Source organism: Ceratotherium simum, chromosome 1 (assembly GCF_057802395.1).
Source record: "Ceratotherium simum simum isolate JZ-2026a chromosome 1, ASM5780239v1, whole genome shotgun sequence".
Classification (NCBI taxonomy): domain Eukaryota; kingdom Metazoa; phylum Chordata; class Mammalia; order Perissodactyla; family Rhinocerotidae; genus Ceratotherium; species Ceratotherium simum.
Genome location: NC_141900.1, coordinates 148670 through 162595, shown reverse-complemented (window position 1 = coordinate 162595; position 13926 = coordinate 148670). Strand labels below are relative to the sequence as shown.

The 13926-nt window shown below is 41.3% G+C and overlaps 1 protein-coding gene across 1 annotated transcript in view; it reads right to left on the bottom strand.

Moving 5' to 3' along the window:
• The window catches only part of HECW1 (HECT, C2 and WW domain containing E3 ubiquitin protein ligase 1), a 404461-nt gene that overhangs the window by 366825 nt on the left and 23710 nt on the right, over positions 1-13926 (bottom strand). The gene's annotated exons all lie outside the window — the stretch shown is intronic.

The following is a 13926-nucleotide window of genomic DNA, read 5'->3' as shown; positions in this document are numbered from 1 at the left end:
CCTACCAATGACAGGACTTGCGGGGGAGAGAGTCCTCCAGCAGGACGCTGTGACCTGGCCTTTGACTGAGCCTCAATTAAGGAACACCACAGCCCGCCTGCTTCCCGCACTCAAACAGAGGGAGTTCTTGAAATTTCCTCTTTTAAATGTTAGGGGTGAAAATTTCATTTCAAATGCACACTAACATTCCCTGATATACACTATTCACTCCTCAAACAAATACACCTAAGGTGTAGAGAAGGACAACATGAAATACTGGTGAAAACCCCTGAGCACTACAATGAGAAAATAACTCAACAACAGTAGGAGGAACTTCCACTGACCTAGGCACACAAGGCGGAAACAATAGAAACAAAACTGGGGAGATTTTACCATCATTAATTCTGTTCTTGAAAGATCAAGTAGGCAAGTACATGAATGAACAAATGAATGAATAAGATTGGCCTTTTGGTATTTAATTAATAAGGATAAATTAGTAGTTATATATCAAATTTTATCCAATAAACAGGAAGTATATCTTCTTTGTAAATGAAGCCTGCTCAAATATATCAAAATATTTGATAAACCATACCACTGGACCACAAAGCAGAAATATTAGAAATTATTAATAAAATTTTAGACATACACACGAAAACACACAATGACTTGGAAAGGTTTTTAACCTTAAATAAGTATTTTGCCACAAAGGGAACAAAACTGTGATTATAGATGCAAGAAAATGAAGAGACAATCATTCATTATTTGCAAACCCAAGAATTGATTTTGAAAATACAATTCGAACTGATATGGGATTCAAGTAGTATATCAGGATTAAAGATATCTCTCCAAAGAGAAATTCTAACAACTGTCAAAAAACAATTAAAATATTGAAAGTAAACATCTTGTTTACCTTAACAACAACAAACATGAACTCTGTACGCATGTACCTGGAAGTACCCTCATAGTAACGAAACAGTAAATAAGAACTATTATTTTTATCTCAATTCTGCATTCTTTACACAAACTCTTGCTAATTCTCACAGCAACTCCACCAGGTGGTTGCTACTGTCCCATTTGGACCTGAGGAAAACAAGGTCAGGACAACAGAGCAAAGTGTCAGAGGCCACACAGATCATAAGAGAGTCAGGCAGGGAAACTCAGTCTTTCTTCAAAGCCTCTTCAAAGCCTTTCCATCATCCCCTGTACCTTGTTCAGCTGCACAACCCACACAGAGAAAACTGAGAGATGCTGCAGAAGAAACTTGAACTGATTATAGAGTCATCTATGTTCCCAGATGGGAATACTGGATATTAAAAAGAAGTCTTTTTTTCTCAAAATAATGTACAGATTTAATGTAACTCCAACCAAAATCCCAATGGACTTCCTTTTTTAGGGGAGGGGCTTTTTTTGTGGAAATGTTACCCCAAAGTTCATTGATATGCATAAACAGGGAATGAATGCATGTGCCAATCTCTGCACCCGTCTTCCAAGCTGTTGAGACAGCAGTAGAAGATTTTAAAAGCCATAAAGCCACAAGAACAAGAAAATACAAGAGAGAAAGACAATAGATGAGAGATAATCCACATGTTTTCGAACAATGGACAATGTGGGGGTAAGTGGTTTTAAAAAAAAAAAAAAAGCAGAGACCAAAGAACTAGTCCAAAGAAAGGGCAGTCAGCAGGGAACAAGCCAATTCACATCACAGAATCACAGAAAGTTCTAGAACTGGAAGGGAAATAAGAGGGGCCAAAACAGGAGAAAGTGTATGTAGTTCAAGCTCGCTTTCACATCGTCTTCCCCACTCCCACAATCAATAGATAGTTTATTCTCGGAGGAAATTTTGAGAAAGAAGCTCCAGATTACGAGGCGTCAGGCACAGAAAAGGAGAGAGGCCATCAGTGAACTGAGAAGCGCTGACCAGCCTGTTCCAGCTCCCAGAACTCTGGCAATCAAGCTTGACCCACAGGAAGGAGTCTGGAGGTTTCATCTCCAGAGAAAATGACCAGCCCATGGAAAATCACCTACAGATACGAGGATTTGAGGGCTCTTTCAAAGAAGGGAGGTCCAGCAACTGATAGACTAAATCTCATTTTTAAATATGACCAGACAGCCAAGGATGACCAGATATTTTTAAAAAGCTTCTAATAGGAAACACAAAGATAAAAACAAACAAACGGGCAGGTAAAAAGTATCCGGAAGAAAGAGAGACATCAAGGAGCAAAAGAAAACTAACAACAACAAAAAAGTGATGTTATGCCCTTATATGACAGAGTTCATCCATGAGACAAGAACAGGAGTCTATAAAAAAGAATAATAAAGAGTAATATAAAGCTCTCAAAAATTAAACATTTACTTCTCCATCATACAATTTTTTTAAACCAGTTGGAATTTTAGTTCCAGATTGTTGTTATGATGTTAACTTCTATCTCTTATTTTAGGACTTTTTGTTCATAGTTATATTAAAATCTCCAAAATATATATTTCAAAACATATTTTGGGCTATCCTTCAGATTATGAGTTTCAATGCTTATAACTGTTCCATGTACATACTTTCTTTTCTTTTTGTTGGCTCTGCATTCTGATGGATTTGAACTTTTCCAGAAACCACGCATTGACAGAATATTTCCTAAGTATTGACTTGTCACAAAGTATATTTCTTTTGTGGCTGTACAAATACCAGTTTGTCCACATGAAGGACTCTAGGCTCACAATCCTGGTGAATCTTGTTCCTTTGTCATCATGCAATTAGTGTGGCAAATGAGCTATTTGATAATACTATTGGGTCTCTTCCATCTTTTTTTTAAATTTAAATGTTTATAGGGCTTTTCTCTTTACCCATGAAATTAAAACATAGTTAGGATATGTATATGTGTGTGTCTTTTTCAATATCCTACATAGGCTTGCGAGGATCTTTTCACCAGAAACCTCAAATCTTTCTTTAGTGCAAGTAGATTTTCTTTTATAGATCTATAAATATTACTGCCTCTCCAGCTGCTCCAAATTAGAGTGGATGAGGAGAATAAAGATACGATGTATACCCTAAGTGTATCCTCTCAGTCACTTATCTTGTATAATTCCTATTTATTTATATTTTCACTCTATGTTCTGTGAAATTCCTCAAGTTAGTTTCTAAATCCCCAATTCAATTTTTAGCAGTGTTTAATTGGCATTTATTGCCAATATTGGTGGGGTTCTTTCAGCAATCGAATTTCCCATTTCCTTTTTCATAGCAGCTTACTTTTTTGGCACAATATCCCCCTCAATTCTCGTTGAGATTGCTAATTGGGGTGTATCTAAATGTCTCTTCTACTTCTGTAATTAATTTTATGCATTTTCTCTGAACACACTCCACATCTTCCCCCACCAATTTGACCTGCTGCTTCTCTTCAAATATCTTCAGTTAAGATTCTTCATTATCTGCTCATATTTACACATGCAAGTGTAAATCAATCATCTTTACAACAACAGGTTTTACCAGGCACTTTCTGTGCACCAGGCACAGTGCAAAATAATATAAACTCTATGTCATGCAAACCCCAGAATTAATCCTTTGAGATAAATGTTATTATGCTCCCTGACTGTCACCTGGAGTTGAAAAGAGGTAGGTGGCTGTGCCAAGTCAGGGATTCTGTCCAAATGACGGAGATCTTTCAGCCCCTCGACCCCACTCACTCCTCCAGCCTCTGCTCTGGACATGGGGACATCTGTGCGGTCAGAGCTGTGGGTGCCTGGAGGAAGTCAGGAAGGAGCACACGAACCGATTCTTGTTTTTCTTTTTTCTGTATTTGTTGTGTGAGCGCAGAGTCAGTGGAGGTCTGCTTCCTTCTACTGCCCAGGTAAGAGCCAGCGGCAGCCCATGCCCACTGCACCTAGCAAGCCAGCCATCAAGTGAAGTCTAGGGGTGAGGCCACAGGAGTGAGGGTGGGGGTGCAGGGGGTCAGACGCTGAGGTCCTTCATCACCTCCTCCCCACCCCTGCCCCTCTAACCTCAGCGGCTCAGGGCCAGGATTTTGAGGGGTCGCCTGGAACACTCATCTTCTCAGGACACCCTACTTTGCCTATACTGGGTTGAGGATCACAAAGCACTTACTGGTTTCTTGGTCTTTCTGACCTCATCTTTCAAGTGTTGGTTCAGTGATGGTATCCGTCCATGTTAAAAAAAAAAATCTATGTGAAATCAATTGTTAACATTATTAAGCGGTGTTATGGACAGTGGAACTAAAAGCTTAGGTCTGGGAGTTAGATAACCTTGGTTTAAATCCCAGCTTCACAAATTACTATGTGAACTTGAGTAAGATATTTCGCTTCTCTAAATATTTCCTTTTCTGTAAATTAGTGATAATAATAGGGTTATTGGGCAGAATAATGAGATAAGGCGTTTAAAGCATTTAGCCCAGTGCCTGGTTTGCAGTAAACACAACAAATGTTAGTTATTATCATTTTTGACTGTAAAATCTCTAGAGTCAGTGATACTGCAAGTATATCTAAGACCATCACAATGATTTTGAATTATCTGAATTCTAGCTTTGGGGTGGGGAGAGGGGAAAAGGTATAAATAATAGAAAATTAAGAGCAAAATCATCATTATTTGCAAGTGATATGACATATAAAGTCTAAACAACTCTATTGTATGAGTGCTTTTGTATATAAAAATATCTGAAAGAAATTTTGAAGGATATACCTATAGATTTGTTTACTTTTTTTTTTACTTTTTATTTTTAAATAATTTAGACTTACAGGAAAGTTGCAAAAATAGAACAGAGTTCTGGTTTATCTGCCACCTAGCATCTCCTAATGTTAACATCATACATTATTACCATGATGCAGTTGTTAAAACTAAGTAGTTGTGAAATTCTATGAACTAGAGACTTTATTTGCACATTTTGCTGTCCTTTTTCTATTCCAGGATCCAATCTAGGATCCCACGTTGTACTTGTCATGTCTCCTTGGTCTCCTCCAATCTGTGACCATCCCTCTGTCTTTCCTTGTCTTTCATGACTTTAACCCTTTTCAAAAGTTCTGGTCAGTTATCTTGTAGAATATCCCTCAATTTGGGTTTGTCTAATATTTTCTCATGATTGGATTGAGGTTGTGTGTTTTGCACAAGAATACACAGAAGTGACATCGTGCAAATATTGTGTTTCTCCACAAACTTTACCTTCGAATTTTAGCATCCATCCACAGATATTACCTGACATAATTATTACTGGGGTGTTGTAACGGTGATTTTCTATGTCCTTAATTTCTTCTGTATTTATCAACTGGAATTCTTCTGTAAGAAAGAGCTGTCCCTACATGTTCGAGACCCTCGGAATTTCAGCGTTGGAGGAGACTTCAGAGTCTCTGAGACCTCAGATGCCAGCAGTACTGGCATCACCTGAGAGCTTGTTAGAAATGCAGCATCTCAGGCCCCACCCAGGACCTACTGGATCAGAATCTGCATTTTAACAAGATTCCTGAGTGATTTGTGTGCTTCAAAGCTCATCTTAGCTCCACGTTTATTCTTAGGCAAGCTGCTTAACCTCCCTAAACTTCGGTTTTCGCATTTGTAAATTGAAGGAAATAGTAACTAACTTTAAGGATAACAGTGAAGACAAGAGATAATACATGGAAAGCACCTGGTGAACTAAGCTGGCATGTGACGGACATAGAGACGTGGGTACAGATGTGACCCAGCTGTTGCGAATGCTGTCAGCACACGCCTTCAGCTGTGCCTTCAGCCCCTGCAGGGTCAGCCTCAGTGTCAGAGAGCTGCCTCACCCAAGATCATGCCCTTCCAAGGGTAACCCATACGCAAAGACAGATAGAGAGGCCCAGCCATTCTGGCCCCACACAGAACGACCCTGATGACCACTTCAGCTCCAGAGGCTCTCTCTGCTAAACGTCCCAAACACCCAGCTCCATCTCAAAGCCCATTTCCAGGAGAACCCAAACTGCCACATGATACAAAACAGGTTCTCAAGAGTTGGGAACAATTGTCATGAATATGATTGCTGTGCCTTTTGGGGATAATCTTTGCATACTGTCCATATCACTAAATATGCACTGACTCAAACACGCATTAAGAAGCTATTATGCTTCTGGCACAGTAATAGGTAGAGCGATGTCGAGTTTAGCACAACAATGCTTGCTGTCAAGTAGGGAAGACTGAAAACTAAACAAGATTGTGCAATTAACCCAAACACCATTTTGGCAAGACTACTGTGGGCAGTGGCCAGTCCCTCCTCAATCCTAAGTCTCTTCGTAGTCACATCCCAATACAGCTCCATCCAGGGACATCGCTGGAGAACCCTGGAGTCAGGAAGCAGAGTGTCACCACTTGCTTTCTAACAGAAAAAGACACAACTTGATTTTAAACTAAAGAACCCCAGTGTTTCCTGAACAACTCTTTGCTTACCATTGATACAAAAAACTCCACAGATAAGTGTCAGCAAGTTCTGCACATCCAAGTCATTGAGAACATGGAAGTGAGTTTTACAGCTCTGCTCTTAAAAGTACTTTAAATATTTCTCTATACCTTCATTTCAGCTGTTCTGCAATAACAAAAGAAAAACTGCATTGTGCTTCTATTGCAAAGGAATGTGCCCCGAAAGCCAAATGAAATCCTGTTTCCTCAAACAAAGGGAAAATGCACTCTATGTGCCATTTCAACTGGCTGAAATAGTGTTGAGCTCAATTACTTATTCTGATGAAAGATCTCTTAGCCTGAAGTGTTGTTAAAAAAAAAAAAAAAAACACATAATTAAATCTGTATTTCCATTAGAAAAATCAGAAGCACATTAAAATATTTGCCTGGGTGCTACCTATTATTCTTTAGCTTTGGCTTTGAAAGCTTAGTAAAGGTTTCCTTGAATGACAGACAACTTTAATGGTCTTTCACAAAAATTTTAAAAGTACAAAATTTCCATTACCCACTCCTGGCCAGAGGCAAGTTCCTCAAGGGGTACACAATTGTACTACACACAAAGGAGCCTTAAAATAGGCTTTAGAAGCAATAAGACCCCCTGAAGTGCCAAATAACCCAGTTCTTCTGTCCCAATTTGATGGTCTCCATGACTCGCTCACCTTCTCCGTCTTCATTTTCGCACGTCCATATGTGCTGAATTACATGCACCACTCTCTACTGGGCAGCGGAAGCACTGGAAGAGCGCGGCCTGTGTGTGGACGTGGGCGTGGCCAGTGTCCTGCTGCCACTGGCAGCTGGTGTGCCCACTCGTCTTCCTTGTCCATAAACGACTGGAGTGGGCATACCCTGAGAGGGCTGGTCCATTACACATCCTCCATTCCTCTGCTTCAGAAGCTTCTCTCTTTAAAAACATGCCAGCTTCCTGTTGGGCTAATTCCTGCTCTAGAACCACCAGGCGAATATGACACCGTCCATGGGCTAAATCCTGCTCTAGAACCACCAGGCGAATACGACACCTTCCATGGGCTAAATCCTGCTCTAGAACCACCAGGCGAATACATTCGCAGGAGTTCAGAGCTGTTACAATGATGCTTGGGCAACTTATTAAGGCTCTAATTTCTAGGTTCATATATAAATGCTCCATTCCCCTTTTTTTCACCTGTTAAGGCTTATTTATTTCATTATCTATTATTAATTGAAAAGTTTATACATTGCCTTAGAGCCAAAAATACTTTAGTGATGACATAAATACATATAATCTAGTGGTTCACAACCATGGGCAGTTTTGCTTTCCAGGGGACATTTGGAAAAGCCTGGAGATACTGTTACTGGTTAAAACTTGGGGGTGAGTGGGGCTGCTACCAGTGGGCAGAGGCCAGAGATGCTGCTAAACATCCTACAAAGCACAGGGACGACCCCCCCAAGAAAGGATTATCTGGCCAAGAATGTCAATAGTGCTGAGGTACAGAAACCCTAAATCCAATAACACAGAAAATTAAGTGGAAAAGGAGAAAGCAAAAATTAGAAGCAGGATGGTAAAATTCAGTCAGAGGCAAACATTCTGCTGTAAATTGACCAGAGATTTGGCTCTGAGTTTCCTGTCAGCCAAACCAAAGAGGGAAATATCATATGGTAGAGAAAAGAGTGACCATAAGATAAAAACTAACCACCGACCACCCAGGGGAAGTTTCTGCTGGCCCACAAGCCTGACAGAATTCTTCCTCAGGCCAGCATCAAGGTGATGGAGGGTGACGGAGAGGACCACATCTTCCATCATAAAGGCCCCAAATGATGAATCCAGGTGTGGTTTCAGTGTGGCTAGTTCTCGCAGTTTCCCACAGTGCAAGGACAGGGCCAAACCAATGCAAGCACCAATCTACAAAAGATCAAAACTGGTGGACTCAAGTCTGCTTCTGCTCTGTTTTCTTTTGCTCTGTTCTGCCCTGGGAGTAACATGCAAAACATACAGAGTGTTGGACAGACCACAGCTCTTTCAGAAAATGTTTCATGTGCTCTGTTTCTCACAGCCACACCCCAATAACACTTGGGCAACAGAGAATCTGAAGTTATCTCCTGTGGCGATGAATTAGAGCAGATAAGACTTTTCAATTAAGGGAAGAAGCATATTCTCTAACTTCCACAGCAAGAAGACATGCATCCATTGCATCTAGAAGCTGTTCATGAGATATAAGAAAAAAGGAGAGGGCAGAACAATTCTTGATTTTACCAGTGACACACTCTCTCAACTGTATTAAGGGGCCATATGAACTAGATTGAGTTCACACAGCTTAACCCATAATCCAATCAATCCAGATCTTAAGATTCAAAGGCCAAGGAAAAATTACTTAAAAAGCATAAGATAAATCCTATTAAGAGAACTAGTAATTTATTTTGGAAAAATGTAAAATATCTACTTTATACCATGCATCAAAAATATAGCTCATATATTTAAAATTCAAATGTTAAAAAATAAAACCAAGAAATAATTAAAAGGACATATGTGAAGATTATTTACGTCTAAATTCATAGGTCATCCATCCATCTATTCTTAGAAAGAAGGTATTTTAAGGGTAAAATCATAGCAAGAAAATATTAAGTAAAAGATTGATAATTTTACTAAGTAAAATTTAATTGCATGGGGTTTTGAACATCAAAAGTGCCATAAAACGTAACACTCAGATTTTGGTGTCTAATTCCACTCTCCAATAAAAGCAACCAGAGCTCCTTGGAGAAATCCCAGATTCTAGGACTGAAACAGGAAATATGCAAGACAATCCTGGGTACATTTTGCAGTGCCAGGAAGAAAGGAAGCGCTCCACAAAACAAAATAAAAAAACTCCACACAACAACGGGGATGTGTCAGAAGGACACAGGAGTCAACTGCAAGAGCTCCCAATGGCCGACACTGGAACTATTTCAGGAACAAAATAAATAATGTATCATTAGCTTATAACGAAGTATAAAATAAACACTCATGAGTCCATACTGACATAAATAAATGACTGAATAAACTAATAGTGGAGGAGAAGAGACAATCTCCTGTGGGGAAGAATTATAAATAGTTTATGCGGATACTCTGCCCTCAAGGAGATGGAGCACAGTCCCTACTCTTACGTGTGAGCCGCACACAGTGACTTCCTTCCAAAGAGCACCATGTGGAAAGGGGAACAGAGAGGAACCTTACGGTGGAGAAACCTGACAAACACCACCTCAGCCAGGTGAGCAAGGTCTACATCAACAGTGACGAGGCTCACTGACAGCATGTACCCTTGATGTGATGGGATAAAATGGCACCTTACGTCTGAGTCCTTCCTCCTCAAAACACACAACCCCAGGCTAATCGTGGGAAAAAAATCCCAATAGAGGAACAGGCTACAAACACCCAACCAGCACTCCTCAAAACCGTCAAAGTCATCAAAAACAAGGAAAGTCTGAGAACCTGTCACAGCCAAGAGAAGCCAAAGAAAACATGATGACTAAAATGTAATTGGCTATCCTGGAGAGAATCCTGGAACAGAAAAAGGATATTAGGTAAAAATTAAAGAAATCTGAAAGTATGGACTTTAGTTACTAATATATAAATATGGATTAATTGTAACAAATATGCCATATTAATATTAGATGTTAATAGTAGGGGAAAGTGGGTGTGAGATATATGGGGATTCTCTGTAACACCTTCTCAATTTTTCTGTAAAACTGAAACTGTTGTAAAATTAAAAGTCTATTTTTGAAAATGCCATAATCGCTCAAAAAGTTAAACACAGAATTAGCAGAGGACCCAGCAAGTCCACTCCTAAATTTATACCCAAAAGTAGTAAAAACAAATACATGTTCATAGCAGCATTATCCACAATAGCCAAAAGGTAGTGGAAACAGCCCACATGTCCATCAACTGATGAAGGGATAAACAAATTTCGATGTCATTCAGCCACAAAAAGAACTGAAGTGCTGACACGTGCTACGGCTACAACGTGGATGAACCTCAGAGTCATTATGCTAAGTGAACGAGGCCAGACACAAAAGAGCACACATTTAACAACAGATGTGCACAAAGATTTATCTAGAAGGAAGATTATCTCATCATTATTAAAATAGTGAAAATTGGTAAGAACCTATAAATGCCCAACAACAGGAGTTTGGTTAAATAAATTGGAGTATACCTCTATCTAAGAAACAACAAAATAGTGTCAAAATAATCTTTTTTTGGAGATGTTATTGCAATAAATTGTGGAGAGAAAAAAGGAGTTACAATAGGTTAAAATATGTGTGTGCACGCATGTGTATTCATGTGGTGATAGAAAAAACACTGTGAGGTCTTGACCTTAATTTTCTATAATGAATATGGGTCTCTATAGACAGAGAAAAAAGAAAAATATTATTTAAAAATAACAAAAGCTTTAAACAATGTCCTATTATCCTAACAGATTTTTGCACTCGGTGATGCATTTACCTAAGGCCTTCCTGCTTCTAAAGCTGAGCTGTGGTCAGGAAACTGGCGTAAAACGTGTCAGGTAGGAACTAAAGAAGCAAACCATTTGGGTGTCGCAGATAGCACACTGAGAGCTTGAAGAATGCGGGACTAGGGGGCTCCCTTTTAGACAATAGGATAGGCCACACTGCGCATATGCAGCCCTGGGACCGTGGCTTCTTGGGGTTGATGAGGATAAATAAACCACCCCTCAGAGTGTTTCTGAACACTTCTGATGGCACAAGGTCTTCACGTGCTCCTCTATTTACTTTGTAGATTAACGGGGCTAGGTAAGGCAAAGTTACTAATACCTAATCAGAAAGGGATTTGAGGTCTACAATATTTAAATGAATGAGCTGTCCTTAGATTAGAAAGCTGATAAAATTTTTTAAATTCAGAAGCATTTTCCTTGAGTTATAAAGCTGGTAAGAAATAAAAAGTTAAACTATCCACCAGATCTGGGCTTGTCGGGAAGCGACTGCTGCTATCAGACAAACACTGCAGCTCCCGAACTCAAGTATGTTTTGTGTTTCTGAAAGCAGTAGGAAGTTTTTAGAAAGATTTATTTTGCTAAGAAACAGTGGCTCCCTTTTCAAATTCTGATTCACATGTCCTGTCACTAACCTGGTCATTGTTTTGCGGGGTGGGGTCGTGAGGATGCATGTGTGTTTACGCTCATTAATAGTTCTTTTCAAACTAGGAACTAGAAGACAAACCTCAAGGTGGAGTGGATAAATCTTAATTTATGGAGAAAGAAAAGGCAAAATCCCTGATTTAAGCTTCAGAGCTCTTTGGAGAGCTATCGGTCTCCCACTGAATCTGACACTCTGTCGTTTCTTCTCAGCCTGTGTGCCGAGCAGCCTCAGGACACCTATGTGTAGGTTAAGATGAGGGTAAAATGGCCACTGGCTAGTAATAGTGAACAATTACTAGTACTTATTAAAGGGAACTGTGGGCCAGTCACAATGAAGGTATTTCCTCATTTAAGCCAATAACAACCCTAGGAAATGAGTACGACAATCACTCCAATTGTACAGCCCAAGCTTTAAAATTGCCCAAGGCCCACGGCTAAAAAAGGCTGGAGAGTCCTTGCCCTTGACCTCCATATTGGTCCAGTTTTCTAGATGCTTCACACCTCTGTAAGCTATTACTGCGCTGAGAGGTCTACGAGCCGCTGATCACAGTCTGAGGTGACCAGGGAGGAGTCAGGGAGTCGCAAAGGAAAAGTGTACACAGCCAGGGAGAAAAACAGAACGGACAGTGATGCCCCAGGTGCTGAAGCATCATCACCCAAGGCGATGGAGGGGGCGGCTGAGGCAGCAGGGCGAAGACACAGCAACTCCTGAGCGGAACCACATATTTCCTCAGGGTCTCTTCATGAAATTCCGACTGACTGCACTGAAGGGGCTGAGATGGAGTGGCCAGCCCACTCCACACAGGACCCCATTACCAGCAAGGAGGAAGAGCCTCCCCGGGGAGTGCAGAGAGAGACCCTATGGCACTCCTACAGGCTTACTTTCCTCCCAGTGCAGCAGGCGAAGGAGCCAGCTGAGGGCAAGATGACTGTGGACAGAGGGGCAGGCAGGGTTGCCAGCTCCATGAAGACCAACACCCCAGGTCAGCGGAAATGGCAGCTGGTCTTAGCAAAGCTTCCTCATTTTCCTCTTCGTGATCAGCACTGGGAACGGGTGGTAGGCTTGGCAATTCCACCCAAGGTGGTATCTGGGTGTTTCTGGAGGGTGCCTGCATCCAGCTTGATAACAAGGGCACCCACGAGGGTCTATCTCAGACCTTCCTTCCCAACATGGTGCCTCTCCTCTCCACCCCGACTGTGGAGATATGAAGGGCGGCAGAGAGCTTTCTGGGAGTGTCAGAGTCAATGTTGGCGACAACACTGAGATAAGGCAGAGGGCGTGGGTCTTCCAGATCAGGGTGGGATTGAGGGTTTACAAGAAGGAAAGACCAAGGCCAGGGAAAATCATGGGCAATGAATTACAGCCCCACCTCTGGATGCATACTGTGGAGGCGTGTTCCCTGGGCCACTCAGCAGTTACCTCCATACCCATGAAGGCAGGTTGGGTTCAGGCAGGTAGTGGGGCAGGTCAGACCAGAGCTTCGCTTAAACACTGCATCATGTCCCAAAATCTATTCTGGCCTCAACCTGGAGACTTGTGCCCATTGCTCTAAGCAGTAGAGATGTGGTACTTTGTCTCTTCCCTTGGGAATGATGTGTAATGAAGGGTTTGAGCAAGTCCTTTGCAGTTCTTGGTGAGGAGGGTGAGGTCACTCTATGTGCCAGGCTTTTGTGGAGAAAACCTACCCTGACCCCAGTGCACACATGGCCATCCTGCCAGGCAGTGTGCCCAGGCTGAGGCATTGTAAGGGAGAAAGTCCAGGTCCAGGTGGATGGATAGAATAAAAGGTGGGGGGATGGGATAAAATGGGAATTTCAGGTGCCCTGACCCATTAATTTTGTAAGACCTCTCCAAGGCTTTCAAAACTTGGAGCAACAACAGAGGCAACTCATTCTGCTCCGAGGTAGACCCTGAAGCAGCCTGCCCCCGACTACAGCCAGCCAAAGGACTCTGGTCGCGTCTTTCTTTTTTTGCATTAAGGTGTGTACTTTCATTGAACTGTCTCAGCACCTCAGCCAACTCCCAGGGAGACCAAAAGTGTTCATATATTGAAAGTTGGGTGACAGAAAAGGGGGTCATGGTGATTGACCATTCAAAATGAAACAAAAAGAGCAAGTACTCAGGCAGAAGATTAAAAACATTTGGCTTATGTAATTTACACAAAAGCAATGCTATCACCCTCTTAAGTGGACTTGGGCGAGGTCTGGGCCATTCTCCTTATGGAGACGTGGGGAGCTGTTTGCGAAGGCACGGAACTTCCTGTAACAACGCATCTCACGATATTTGGAATGACTCAAAAAAAAAAAAAAAAGAGGTACTCAAAACACTCAGTCACACTGCAGAACTTTGGGGGATACACCTCCCAACTGACTGCTGTCACCTTCACTCTTCCAGCTTTTAAATCCTGAGTCAAGTGACAATAAATAAATAAATACAGC